Raw genomic sequence first — 15,411 nt, 5'->3', positions numbered from 1 at the left:
TGAGGCCATCTAGCCAGCCAGTCCAGTGGTCTAACCACTCTGAAGAACGGGCTGCTGGAGATCACAATGCACTTCAGAACATGTAAGTTTCTGATAAGCCCTGATACACAGAACACTGTCTCAGCCACTGTGGTCTACACCTGCTTGACTTTTATATATATATAAAAACTATTATTATATACAATATATATGTAAAATCACTATTATTATATATAATATATAATGACTATTATTATATATAACATATAATATATAATGACTTTTATTATATATATAATTATTATATATTATATAAATATATATAATGACTTTTGGTCTCGTACAGAAAGAGAGGTTCATATGTCTGAAATTTTTTTCTCCTTATTCAGTGAGACTTTTCCTGAACTCTGCATGGATTAGAAAAAAACCATCTCTCATCTGTCCTTTTATGCGGGACCAGGGAAACAGGATGGCTCATTTCATTAGCAAAAGCAACAATGATAGGGCCCCTCTGGACAGCCTTTCGGATCTTGTAAACTCTTCTGTACATGCTCACAACAACCACATGAGGTTGGCATTGATAGTCCCACTTGCTATTGGTGGAAGTGTGGCTCAGAGAGGCTGTGTGCCCTACTGGAAGTCACAAAGCTAGAAAGTGACCGGCAGGTGCCTACATTTATGTTGTCTAAATTTACAACCCATGTTGTTTCAAATATTTCAAAGTGCTTCTAAAATTAGAAATTCCAGGTGACTTACAAAATGTGAGTTGGGGTATTTATATACGTGGAGGAAAACAAGTCCCTGTCGATGTGACATGTAATTGAAATCAACCATAACTTGGCTCAGAGATGGGGCTCTGTGCAGGTGGTAATCCAAGTTGCTCTGGAAGGTGAGAGCTGTTACTGCCATTCCTGATGTTAATAGTGGCCTGAGCTTATACACTGGAAGAGCCTCCAACAGAAAGAGAAGAAGATGCTGGAGGCTTCAGCAGATGGGCTGTTTGCCTCTCCCTGAAAAGAACAGCATCCTATCAGGGTCTGCTGGGGTTTTACAAAGCCCAGATAGAGACAAGAGTTGCCGCACAATCCATAGGAGAAAAATTAAGCAAACTAAAACCTTTCTTGGAGAGCAGAGCTTCCATATAAAGATTGCCACTTGGTTGCTTGTTGGCACCTCTCCGCGATGGCAGGTTTTCACCCGAAACCACCAGAGCCCGCCCCGCCCCTTATCTCTGCGCTGGCCCTGGTGGAGACTCCAAAGAACAAAAAGCACACCGTCACGGTGCTTCCAGTCCACGGCCCCCTAAAAATAACTTCTGGTTCTTTGAGTCTTAGGAAGGAGAAAAACACTTGGTTTGTGTGAGACGTTCAGGTTGCGTTGTTCTTTGTGGTTGTGTTGTTTTTTTCCTTGCTGAAAGGAGAAAGTTAACATTTGTTCCTCAAAACAAGTCTCTTCTCCATCTGGAATCAATGGGGGGGCCCTCGGTGGATCACCCCTGAGGACTGGCTGATGTTTATAAGATCGTAATCCTGGGGGGGACGGGCTGGCTTAGGAGGCTGGTAATGGGATAAGAAACCTCTCCTCTCCAGGGCACCAGCTGGAACCCAGCCCAGGCTCTTAATGACGGGAAGTCTCCAGCTAGCGGATCAGGAGACTCACTGTGAAATGAGCTGGCGGGCTGAGGCCAAGGTGGCTCCGGCTCCACCTCCCCCATCCCATTCCCTTTCAGGTTCAATGTCAAGGATTTCCACATTATGTCGAGGAGGCCCTGGGTCTCAGGGTTGAGCCAGCCATTACAGGGTTGGTGTGGCTGAAAGGCAGGAAAAATGGGAATGAGTTTCTTTACCGTTACAAGGGAACACATGTTGTTTGAGCACCTACTGTGTGCACCTGGCATTGTGCTATAACAGAGAACATATTATTTCATTTCACCTTCACAGCAGCTCTGAAACTGGTAATGTTGTCCTCACCGGGACAGATGAGGAAGCTGAGGAAAAGAGAGTTTCAGAAATGTGCCCAGGTTGCACAGGTAATATGCCTTTCTGATTCAAGAACCTATAGTCTTTCCACTGCAGACAGATGATACTGAGCTCCCTCCACTGCTGGAAGCTTCCTACCCATGGTAGACACATGCGCGCGAGCGCGCACACACACACACACACACACACACACACACACACACGGCCTTCATCAACAGCAGCACCCAAATCATGCCATAAAAATTGCTCACAAGTCACAGAATCATTTTATGTTTATAGCTTATAGCAAAGAATAGCAACTTTTCTTTTCTGTAAAGAGATAGAAGCTGGTAAGTAGTTTCTTAGTTTCTGCTTTGCTGGCCACTTGGTCTCTGTCTTGACTACATACTTTTGCCACTGTGGCAGCAAGGCAGCTCTAGATAATACATGAGCCTGGCTATGTTCCAGAAACCTTTACTTAAAAACACATTCGATGATGGGTTGGACTTGGCCCATAGGCCATCGTTTGCCAATGCCTGACTTAGAAGAACTATTCCTGCATTTAAATAAATCAGGAAAAGGCTTCTTGGAGGAGGTGCCATGTAAGGTAGGCCTCAAAGAACAGGTGGAATTTGGAATATGGAACTGAGGAAAGGGGTAGGTGTTATGAGAAAGAGACCAGAATGGAAGAAGGCATGGAAAAAGCAGAGGAGACACCACTCTAGAGGAAGTACCAAGCTGGCTGAGGAAGTGCCTGAATGCCTGCTGGGGAAACACAACCCAACGGTCTATGATCCCCACCACTCTGGCAAACATTCCAAATCCTTTGTCTGAAAAAATGTTAGAACATGAGTCTCCAATGGTTTAAATTTGGTTTTAAAAATGGGGGAAAAAAGAATGCTTTGGAAGCACAGGGAAGTATGTGCTTGTGGAACCAGGTGGGTGCAGTGGCCTGGATGTAAAGCTGAGGACAGAGGTCCATGGAGAGAAATGTGTAGAGCAGAAGGCTGAAAAATATACAAAGATGAGGATTAACTGATCTTAGTGAAAAATACACCTCTAAGTGGGCTTACTTAGCTTCTCTGAACTTGAGCTTTGTCCTGTAACATTGGGCCAATGATGTGCACCATACAATGATCTGCACGTGTGATGCAGGTGACAGGAGATGGCACATATGACACATGTAGTCCATGCTGGGGACATATGAGAACTGTATTAGACAGGGTTCTCTAGAGGGACAGAACTCATAGGATATATGTACATATGAAAGGGAGTTTATTAAAGAGAATCAACTCACAGGGATCACAAGGTGAAGTCCTACCATAGGTCGCCTGCAAGTTGAGGAGGAAGGAAGCCAGTAGTAGCTCAATTCGAGTCCCCAAACCTCAAAAGCAGGGAAGCCGACAGTGCAGCCTGCAGTCTGTGGCCAAAGCCAAAGGCCCAAGAGCCCCTGGCAAACCACTGGTCTAGGTCCAAGAGTCCAAAAGCTGAAGAACTTGCAATCTGATGTTTGGGGACAGGAAGTATCCATCACAGGAGAAACATGAACGCTGGAAGACTCAGCAAGACATCTAAGTCATCTCCCATTTCTTCTGCCTGTTTTTACTTAATTTTATTTATTTATTTTTTTGAGACAGAGTCTTGCTCTGTCACCCAAGCTGTAGTGCAATGGCGCAATCTCGGCTCACTGCAAGCTCCATCTCCAGGGTTCAAGCAATTCTCCCACCTCAGCCTCCTGAGTAGCTGGGATTACAGGCATCCACCATTATGCCCAGCTAACTTTTATATTTTTGTAGAGATGAGGTTTCACCGTGTTAGCCAGGCTGGTCTTGAACTCCTGATCTCCCAAAGTCCTGGGATTACGGGCATGAGCCACCGCGCCCAACCATACCTGCTTTCTCTAGCCATGCTGGCAGCTGACTGGATGGTGCCACCCACATTGTGGGTGGGTCTTCCCAAGGGTGGATCTGACTCAAATGTTCACCTCTTTTGGCAACACCGAGAAACACCCAGATATGCCCAGAAACAATACTTTGCATACTTCAATCCAATCAAGTTGACACTTAATATTAACCATCACAGAGACTATTTAAAAGGGCAGGAAGACTTTTTCTTGCCAAAGTGTGAGGAGTGTGCTTATCTTTAAATTGTACAACAGGTGCTGTGGAATAGCTCTCCTGATTCAAGGCCAGAGCATTCCACCTTCAGCTGGGATATTTGAAGGTGGTGAGAGTTGGCACGAGGGCCTTTTGATTTTACCTGGAAAACCAGCAGGAAAAGTGGCTGTGTGTGTACACATCACTTGCTTGCTATGCACCAGCCCTGACTTAAACATCTCAGGCTCTGCTCTTCCTCTCCGCCTTTGCATGAACTCTTCCCACTGTAATGAGAAACTTTTCCTTTCTTCCTCTTTTTGCAAACTTCCAAGGCCCAGGACAAAGTCTGCCTTCCTGGGGAAAAGTCTACTGGGCTTCACTCTGTCTACGTGGAACCTTTGATAAACTCCAAGTCTCTTAAGAGCAGGTTTTGTTACCTTTGTGACAATAGCCACCAACTTCATATTTCAAGTATACTTGGTACAAATAATTGCACAGATCAGAGAACAAACAAAAGTGAAGATAAATTAGCCACTTTTTCTTCATTGCCTTGTATGTAATGCATCTTGCTAGGGGTTTTACTATATTGCCTACTCATTACAACACTCAGCTTAGTAAGGATCATTTTCCTCATTGACAAGGCAGGAAGCTGAAGCTCAAGGTGACAGAGCATCACGAATCTTGCCCTTACATTTGCCTTCTTTGGAACTATAAGTCTTTAAGCAGACTGCCTTCTTTTACAGCACTTGCGTATGAAAACACACAAATAAACATGCTCATTGGCACTGTTCCTGGTACAGAGCTGTGCCCAGTTGGAGGGGCCATTTTGAGCAGTGTCCTTGGAGTTCATTGTGTCAACCCTGACACATCAGTCACCTTAAATGCACATAAGGGCTAATAGACCTGGCAGAACTAAATTTCTCTTGCACTTGAGAATTCATATTCCCTGACAATAAGGGATCTAGAAATGGAGACATCTTCCAAACGCACATGTTTGAATGTGATGAGAACAATAGTGTCATCCTTGAACCAAGGGGCAGGCAGAGTGTTTGCTGGGAGTGTGTGGTTTTTATCCTGCATTTGAGTCATCATGAAGCAGTTCTTCACACAAGGAGCAAGATGTTGTTCACTGTGTATTCTGTTCAGCTGTGCAGTGAAGAGGAGAAAGAGAGGTACTGGGCTGGGTGGCAGCAGTTGTGTGGGGAGCCACTGAGTCTCTGTGATGAGATATTGCAATAGGCAGAATCAAGGCACCCTAAAGATGCCCCACGTTGGTCCCCAGGACCCATGAATATGTCTCCTTATGTGGATAAAGGGACTATGCAGATGTAATAAAGTTAAAGACCTTGAAATGGGAAGATGATCCTAGTACAGCTGGGAGGACACTAAATATAGTCACAAGGGTCCTTAAAATCCATGAACCATTCCTGGCTGAGTTCTGAGTCAGAGGGAGAGAGGACCATGAAGAAGGGTCAGAAAGAAGCAATGTTGCTGACTTTGAAGAAAGAGGAAGGGGCCCGTGAGCCAAGGGATGTGGGAGGCATCTGTGACCTTAAAAAGGGAAGGACACGTTTTTCCACCTAGAGCTTCCAGAAAGGAATGCAGCCTTCTGGAATCTTGATGTGAGCCCAATGAGACCCATGTCTGATGTCTGTCCTGCATAGCTGAAAGAAAATAAATTTGTATTGCTTTAAGCCACCCAGTTGGTGATAATTTATTACAACAATGAGAGAAGACACATACAAACATTTCTTCTGAAGCTTATCCTGCAAACAAACCAACACACACATAAACCAACACACACATAAAACAGTACAAGGTCTACCTTAGCCATGGTTACCTAGTGCTATATAGGATGTGACCCACAATGCCCTTGACCTAGACAGGAACTTTCCAGAAGGGAGCAGTGAAAAGAGGCCATCCACAGGAAGAGACGTGAGCTGACCCTTTGTGGTTGGGTCTAGGGAACACTTATCCCTATTATGTCACAGGTTTATCCTGCCAGCACTGGATTGCAAAAGGCAGTATGGGATTAGGGAACACTCATGGAACTTATAGTCAGACAAGCCTGGGGTAAAGTTCTGCTTTATCCACTCACTATCTGCAAGGTCTCCCACAATCTTGCTCAGCTTAATTGGGGAATAACAGTATATAACTTCTGGTTGGTTTGAGAATTTCACAAGATAAGTAATCTGTCTATCTATGACCTAACTGTTGCCACTAGAATCTAGTAGATGCTCAATAAATTATACTATTTTTATTATTTTACCATTTCCCTTTAGATCATGGCTTCATTTTTTACCAAGTATGGAAAACAAGCCATTTAAGTACCTCTTATAAGTTTCGAGTGACAATTAGCAAGGCTTTCAAACCACAGTATTTCCTTTTTTGAATTTTTAAAATATTTATTAAAATAACAGATGAATATAATTTTAAAACCAAATGATAATACAAAGATTAGGACAGGAAATGAGAGTTTCCTCTTCAACCCAACCCATCTTCAGATTCCTGCTTTGCAGAGGCAAGAGTATTACTGGTTTTTATAACATTTACTTTCAATTTTCTAAACAATATCCTTATGAGACTGACATTTATTGGCTTTCTTTTTTAAATATTATTTACTTCATGCTGTGAGAGATGCTGATCTAACTCTCTTCAAATACACACACACACACACACACACACACACACACACACCCCTCCCATGTAGTTTTAATTTAATTTTTTGATAAGTCAGAAGTGTTTGGATAAGTCAAATATTGAATCACATAGTATGCTGAGCCTCATAGTATACTACAATTACACATTCGTGATGGTGAAGCTATTTTCCCTGGAGTAAATTGCTATTTATTATTCTTATTTGTTTTTTAATTTTCTAGATAGTTAATACTTATCCAGTTTTTTATTTTATTTTAATTTGAGATGGAGTCCTGCTCTCTCTTCCAGTCCGGAATGCAGTGGCACAATCTCGGCTCACTTCAAACTCTGCCTCCAGGGTTCACATCATTCTCCTGCCTCAGCCTCTTGAGTAGCTGGGACTACAGGCACCCACCACCACGCCCAGCTAATTTTTTGTATTTTTAGTAGAGACAGGGTTTCACCATGTTAGCCAGGATGGTCTTGATCTCCTGACCTCATGATCCTCACCACCTACCTCGGCCTCCCAAAGTGCTGGGATTACAGGCGTGAGCCACCACACCAGGCTTACTTATTCAGTTTTTTCCTTTAAAACTACTGTAAGACAACTCACAATATAGACAAACACTAGTAATTTACTAGTACTGGTTTTTGTTTGTTTGTTTGTTTTTTCCTAAAATACCCATCCTTGATTCCTCTGCCCTGCTCCAATTGGACTGATTGTTTCCTAGGGTGGCTGCTTAAATTTAAGCTTGAACTTCTTTTCACTCTCATCTTGGGATTTCTTTTTTCCCCTTTTCTTTGTCTACTTCCCCTCTCATTAATTCTGTGTCTTCTTTATTACTGGCCTAATACCTTATTATATCAGAGAATATATTCTAGAAGCTTCTGAAGAAGGCAATACATAATTTGATTGCTTATGATTTTTAAAATATCTTTATTTTATCTTTACCTTAATTAGAGTTTGGATGGGGTATAATTTAAGGTTGAAAGTCATTCTCTCTCACAATAAGAAAAGCACTGTTTGCTTTCTAATTTCCAGTGTCAGTCATTAGAAATCCAGTGGCCTACAGTTTTCTTATTTGAATATTTACTTTTGTTCTGTAAGTGTATAGGCTGCTGTGTTTATTCTGAAGCCCCATGCTGATGTGCCTTGATGTGGATGGTTTCATATTAACTCTACTGGTCACTTTAAGAAGATGAAATATATTTAAAATGAAAATCTGTGTGTTTCATTTCTAAGAAATTTTCTTGCATTATGTCTTGAAAAATTTTCTCCTTTCTTTCCCTTTCTGTTCTCTTTTTCTGGAACTGATATTGGCCAAACTTTTGGTTTCTTAGATTTATCCATTGATTTTTATTATCCCATTTTCTATATTCTTGACTTTTTTGTTTGTTTTCCAAGGAGATTTTCCTAACTTCATCTCTTAATTCTCCTATTATAATTTTTTTTTCTATTTTGCTTGTTAGAAATCAAGAGTTATTTACTGAACTCAGAATATTCTTTTATTGCACTCTAACATTTCTTGAATGTAATATTCTTTCTTATTTCCCTAAGGATAGGGAAATAATTACAATTATTTGCAGTTTTATTCTGGCCAACACAGTCTCTATCTCCCTTAATTTTGTTTGTTGGTTTGTTTTAGTGACTACTTTATGCTCAGAGCTTTATTAAATGTCTGATGATACTTGGTTGTCCATTCCTATTTGGGAGTGAGGAAGTAAATATCTAAATAGAATTTTGTTCATGGGTGGGGCTTATCCATTACTGAGCCTCATGGTTGCTTAAATGGAAGACCCTCAAGTATCAGTGCCTGTAGTCTTCTCTTCTGATCTAGTCAGTTTCTCCCAAGAGGATGCCTAGACGCTATGTGTGATGCCAGCGTGCTAGGAGTCCAGCAGCAGAACAGGGCTGGAGGTCAATGTCCAGTGCCGCAGAAAGGCAGCTAACCACCCTAATTGCTTTCTACAGCATGACCTCTGGTTTCAGCTGGGCCTGGTTTCTCTAAGTGAGAAACACTTTGATAGTAACCCTGCATAAGGGGGGAATCTCTGGAGGTTTGAATATCCCTTAAACAGAGTTTAAGCCAGGCCTCCTATTTTCCATTCCATCTTGCACCTTGGTTCTCAGAAATACCAGCTACCTCCAATTTTTGAGCCTTCTCCAGGTTCTTTGGCACCAATCCTCTTGCTTCTTACTAGAGACGCCTGTAGATTATTAGACTGAAGGTTTTCAGCAAAGCTACTTCAATTACCATTTGTCAACTCATTTTACATCTTCCATAGCTTTGTGGTCATCTCTCACCTGGTGTTGTTTTCTCTGCTTCCAAAGAGCTTATGTTCTAGCAGGGAAGACATATGCAAGCAAATAAAGTGCAAAATCATATAACGAGTTCACTAATAAAATTGTGAGTAGTGAATTACCCTTAAAATAAAAGGTAATTAACATTGTTTATAGGGGTCAAGGGTGGCTTCCAGGAGAATACAGTTTCTATTAGGTTTTGAAGAGTGAATAGAAGTTTTCCAGATGGATAGATAGAGGAAGAACATCTAAGAGGGATGGCCAGCTTGGGAAAAAAATAAAACAGCAGAAGAATCTGGCTGAATAACTAGAAGTAGTGAGGCATGATGTGAAGCAGGGGGACAGGGGGAGACCTGGAGCCATGATGGGGCCAGGACATGGGGATGGTTTGCCATGCTGAGAGGCTAACCTTATTTAGAGGTTGCAGGCAGCCACGAGAGGTTTTAGAGTAGGGGAATCATACAATCACAGCTACATTTTAGAATGACCGTTTGTCTAGTGAACATGATATAATGAATGTTCGTATCTTGGGGTATCCTCCATGTGGTAAGGAGTGGTCGCACACAATGCAGACTGATATTTTAGGAAAAAACAAATAAACATCTCTGTGAATGCTTGGCCACAAAAGATAATCGCTGAGGTTATTTTTTAAAGATCTCCAATTTTTGAGGTTCCCAAGAGACTTTGAGACTTCATTCTTAGACATACAATCTAGTGATTTTATTTTTGCCTTTTTTTTTCCCCCCAAGAAAAGACTCTATTCTCAACAGTTTAGTTAGGGTACGTGTATCATAATCACCAGGCATGGCATCAAACCTTCTCAAGAGTCTGAAACACCAGTCGTATTTCCTTGGCATCGATCTACTGCAAAGAGGAGGAGATGGGGCATTGAGGTCCTAATATGGGCCAGCATGTACACTAGGCAATGTGCTTGTATTTTTTATTTTCTGGTCCTTTCAACCACCTGTGGGGAATCTCTTCAACCCTATTAAACAGATGAGGAGGCCAAGGTTTGCAAGGTGAGGTTACCTGCTTGGATTCCATGACTGTCCAGTGGCCAAAGCAAATGGCAGAGAAATGTCTGGCTGCTTCCCTCCCACACCTTCTCACTATTCTATGCTCTGCCCTTGTTATTACAGCAGATTTCCTGAAGACGCATTGTCTGCTTGGCTACATCGGTACTTGGAGCTAGGAACCCTACTTAACGTCACCATATGACAGCTGAGCAGCTGAGGAAAACTTCGTTCACACGGAGACGTTATGACTTGATTAAGATCTTGCCATTCAACGATGATAGAACTGGAATTTGAACCCAGAAAACCGGCCTGGAAAGTGCGTGTTTCCCCACTGGACTAGGCACCATCTTCTCTCTTTCTTCCTTAAAAGTCCGTGAGGGCACGTCATCACTTCAAGAGTCAAGTTCAAGCTGCCTAGCAAGCGCACAAAGCATTTCGTCTCTGGCCCCTGCTCATTCTGTCTCCCTTTCATACATCCTGCAAACCTGGCACCTTGCTTGCAAATCCAGGAATCCAGCACACTCTCTCTTTTTACAAACTTTGCTTATGCTGGGGCCCTCAGGGCACCCTGCTAACCCTCACCTTCCAAAATGCCTGGGCATCAGCAATTGATTGTTCCACACAGAAAGAAAGTCAGCTCCTCTAGGAAACCCACTGCAGCCCTTCTACCCCCCACAAGCCCTATCCAAGATAAAATACAGGCTCTCATTGGACCCTGCAGGGACCCAGTGTGTGCCTCTTTTGAACTGAACATGCCCTTTCATAGTCACCTCTTTGATCACCATCTATCACGCCGTGTTAGAAGGTCAAGGACTATCTGATCAACCCTCTGCTTTTACCACTCCCAACACAGACTTTGGCACTTAGAAAGTACTTCAACATATTTATAGACAGAAAGAAAGAGAGAAGAAAGAGGAAAAGCAAGAAGAGAAAAAAACAAAACATAAAACAAAAACGTGAGCTGCAGTTGTCTGACTAATCTAAGCCCTTTTCATATTCATGTTAACATTCATATAAATACTGGAATTCTCACTGCCAAACTCAAGTTTGCAAAGCTTTAGTCTTTCATAAAATTACATCATTTAAGAGGAAATCACCATACTTTTAAAAAGACAAGCCAGATATAATACTAAGAAGTGTATAACAGGCAAATAATAATAATAATAATAATAATAACAACAACATTCAGAAAGGAATGGCCACAAATGTAATATTCACCCTCACACACACATATGTGCACCACAAAAGAGTCTGCTTTCACTGGATCTATGGCAATTGAAGTCATTAATTACAACCATTTCTAAATCTACGTTGACCAGAGTGGTAGAGTTTGTAAGATTAACCATGTTAATTGGTCTGTTATATGAATTCTAAAAATAAGATAATAGTAATTTATATCAAGTGGAAAACAAAACATAGGTAGGAATACTCTTCTAACTACTGGGAAAAAAACTTTTTTAGACTAATAAATCGAAAAAAAGAAAAAGAAAAGAAAGGAAACTTCTCAAGTGGTTGAACCAGTGTATTGTGGTCTGTTCAGAGAAACATTTTCATTCTCTTCAGTGTCAAAAAAGGAAGACCTTTCTTTGTATTCATTGACCAATATCACCTTATCCTCTCTCTCTCAACCCCACCTCAGCTTCTGTTAACCATTATTCTCCTTTCTAACTCTATGTAATCAACTTCTGTAGATTCCAGACATATGTAAGATCACGCAGTTATTTGTCTTTCTGTGCCTGGCTTATTTCACATAACATAATGCCCTCTAGTTCCATCCATGTTGCTGCAAATGGCAGAATCTCATTCTTTTTCATGGCTGAATAGTATTCCATTGTGCTTATGTACCATATTTTCTTGATCCATTCATTTATTTTTAAAAAGTCAAGAAACAAAGGAAGGCATTTGTAATGGAGGAAGGATTCTCTCCAAAATCTGCTATGTTGAAAAACATTTTCAGGCTTATGACATGAGGACTATTCTCCTCCTTCAAAGGTTGGCTATTTGCTACAGGAACAAAAGCATACTAGGGTAGTTTGGTCTGACGTGGATCTTCCCCTTTAAAGTCAAGCTGGAGGAAGCAAGTTGAAATCAAGATGGATAGGATGAGCAGTACAAAGAAACCTGTTCCACAAACTGAGAAATAAAACGTCATCTACATATAAGTTTTCTACCACTTACTGATATTGCCTTGCAGGTTAGGCCTTGTCACCTTGAAGTCTTAAGACTCTTACCATTGAGTACCTCCTTTGCTTAACTTGCCCTCCAACTACGATTGGCTACTGATCCTCTATTGGCTCCTTTACAAACTCTTTCCTTGAGGGGAAATAGAAAATCCAGGCAGGGTTTCAAGTTTATGTAAAGTCCTGCTGTGAAAACCTTACATTTGATGCTTCTTGTTCCATGAAAAAGTGTTTGAAGTAGACTCCAGGTACTACACATTCAAAAATAAATAATTTTTTTTTTTTAAGTCTGACTTTTCTTTGTATGGAAGAAGGGGAAGGAGACCATTGCCGGAGGCTGACTTCGTGTCCCAATGTCTAACATTATAAGAAACTTTATAGTTTTGATAGACTTAATCCCTACCACAGGAATGTATAAAATGGCAGAGTTCAACTGCCAGCAAAAACCAGGACCACACTAGGAAAGTCATCAGCTTTCAAGGAGCTACCTGCCAGGTCCTGTCTGGCAAAAACCCCAGCTAATGAAAAATTGCACAATATCCCAATGTATCAAGCTGGACTTGGCTTTGCACTGGGTCTATATAAGGTCTGGAGTGACCATCACTTCTAAGCACACAGCTTATCATGGCCAAGAAGCTCGATGTCCTTCAGAAGGGATGCGTATGAAGATAAGCTTTCCCAGAAATCCATTTGTGTTTTTGCAAATCCCCTGTGGGTTCTTACTGGTTCTTCTGGCTATCTGTGTGTGTGTGAGTGTATATGTCAGTACTTTCTCCTGCTAACATTTCTTTAATGGATTATGACAACTCATAGATCTTTCTTTGTCTTTCGTTAGTTGCTGCCGTTCAGACCGATTTTTGTCTTGCATATGATTTTAATACAGTGCTTGTAATATGATTACATTAACTGTTGAGCAATATCGCCTCAGCAGAACCAAACCACAGTGTTCTTTTTTTAACTACACTGAAAATGCCTTAGCTCTATCCACAGTGTTAATTCTTTATTGTCGCCATTAAAGTACATTGGGCAAGTGGATCGTGTTTGAAGACATGTATGTAAATATATATTTGGAAGATTGGATGAAATGGCTCAGGAGAAAGATGTGAAGGGGATAAATGAGACACATTTTTCTTGGAGTTGAAGAAAAGGTCTCCTTCCTCGCTTTAAAGATTCTGGCAATGTTTTGGAAATGTGCTCTCTTTCCAGTTTGGCCTTTGGTGGTATGAGCAGAAGTGGTTTCTTTTTACTAGTTCTTCAGAAAGGGAAATCCAATCCAGGATATCCAGGAGTTGCGGCCAGTGAAATGAGGGAAAGAACCTCTTCCACTGTGGTCTGTGTGAAGAAATATCTCTCTCTATGATTCTTAAGGTAAAATTAAGATTACCATTAGAAAAAGAAGAAGAGGAGAAAAAAGAGGAAGAAAAAGGATACATTGAGAAGGAGGACAAGAAAGAGCAGTAGCAAGAAGAAGAAGAAGGGAAAGAGAGGAAGAAGATTTGACTTGATTCCATTCATTTAGTACTTCTATGAGTGCTTCAGTCCCCTTAGGCAGCCGTAATAAATTACCATGAACTAGGTGGCTTGTAAACAACAGAAATTTGTTTCTTACAGTTCTGGAGGCTGGGAAGTCCAAGATCAAGGCACCAGCAGACTTGGCAAGTGATGAGGGCCTGCCCTCTGGTTCACAGATGACACCATCTCCACATGTCCTTGCATGGTTGAAGGGACAAGGCAGCTTTTGGGTTTCTTTTGTAAGGGCACTAACCTCATTCATGAAGGTGAAGTCCTCATGACCTAATCACCTCCACCTCCTAATATGGTCACTTCGGGGATCAGAATTTCAATGTGTGAATTTAGGAGGGACATAAACGCTCAGACCATAGCAATGAGTTCTAGAACTGTGTACATCTGTCCCAACTGTTTTATCTGCTTCCTTGTTTTCAGAACAGTTTGATGTCAGAACTTCTATCTGTCTTAATAAAGCAAAAAAGGTTCTACAATTCTGCTAACCACAGGATAAAAACTGTACCCCTTACACTGCCTCTTGACATGGAAATATTCTAAGAATTGTTTTCTTCAGACCACATAGCTAGAATTTTTCTTTTGACCCAGAGAAGGTAGTGATGTTTTCATTTAGAGAAAATGTATGTGTGTGTGTGTGTGTGTGTGTGCACTTGCAGACATAGAAGGAGTTCTCTACCAGAGGAGACAAACACATTATAATTTATCTTCTGGTTCCTGCTTGTAATTCTTTTTAATGATTTATCTATTTTTATTTTTTCTGTTCATAGGCTATGGTTACAACTGCCTATTTTTAGACTACTTTATTGAGATATAACTAATACACAAAAAACTGCACATATTTAATGTACACAATTTAATGAGTTCGAACAAACGCATATACCCTCGAAACCATCACTACAGTCAAAGTAGTTATCATATCCATTGTGGTTCTTTTTAGAAGACACAGAAGCCACCCCAAATTTCTGGTCTATCCCCAAACACTCAAACCCAAATGGCTGAGATTTGTTTACTTTTTATTGTTATTTCTTCTTAACATATTATGAGTATACCATATGTGAATATATACTTTTTCTGTGAATTTTTGTTTCAGGTTCATGTCTGATGCTTTTTTCTTGACTTAGAGACTACAGATCTGATATGGACAACAAACGATGACCCCATCCTTATATCTCTGGAGTAGCTGCTAATGATTTCAATGATTAAACAAATGAATTCCATAAAACTGCTTTCAGCAACAATTCCATTATTTCCTCTGTCTCCAGCTTCTCATCCTTCGATTCCAAGGCAGAAGGGTCTTCTGCTATCGGCTGATGTGCCTGCAAAAGGTCATCTGGAAATAGTCTCTTTCTTTCCCTGCTATGGAGGATGTGGCCTGTTTCCAGCAAGGGACACATTCATGAACACTCCTACTAATGATTTCTCTTGGCAGTGACACTTGCTAGCCCTATCCAAGGGGTCTTTAGTTCTCAGAATGTCAAGAACAGCCTATGCTGACGACCGGCAAGGTGTTGCTGCCCACAGTCCTGAGTCAGGGCTGACTAAAGAGACCCATCGTTTTGAAGTGCCTTGGGAGGTAAATCATTTTTAAAAACTGAACCTACTTACTTGGCAACGCCTGCTCAAACTTAACAAAAGGGTCAAGAATACTTCCCTTTAAAGATCCAAACTATAACAAGGACATTCAGAAATCATATTTTATTTGAGAATACATGAAAACTA

This window comes from Papio anubis, chromosome 7, assembly GCF_008728515.1.
Source record: "Papio anubis isolate 15944 chromosome 7, Panubis1.0, whole genome shotgun sequence".
Classification (NCBI taxonomy): domain Eukaryota; kingdom Metazoa; phylum Chordata; class Mammalia; order Primates; family Cercopithecidae; genus Papio; species Papio anubis.
Note: the sequence above shows the minus strand (reverse complement) of the source record.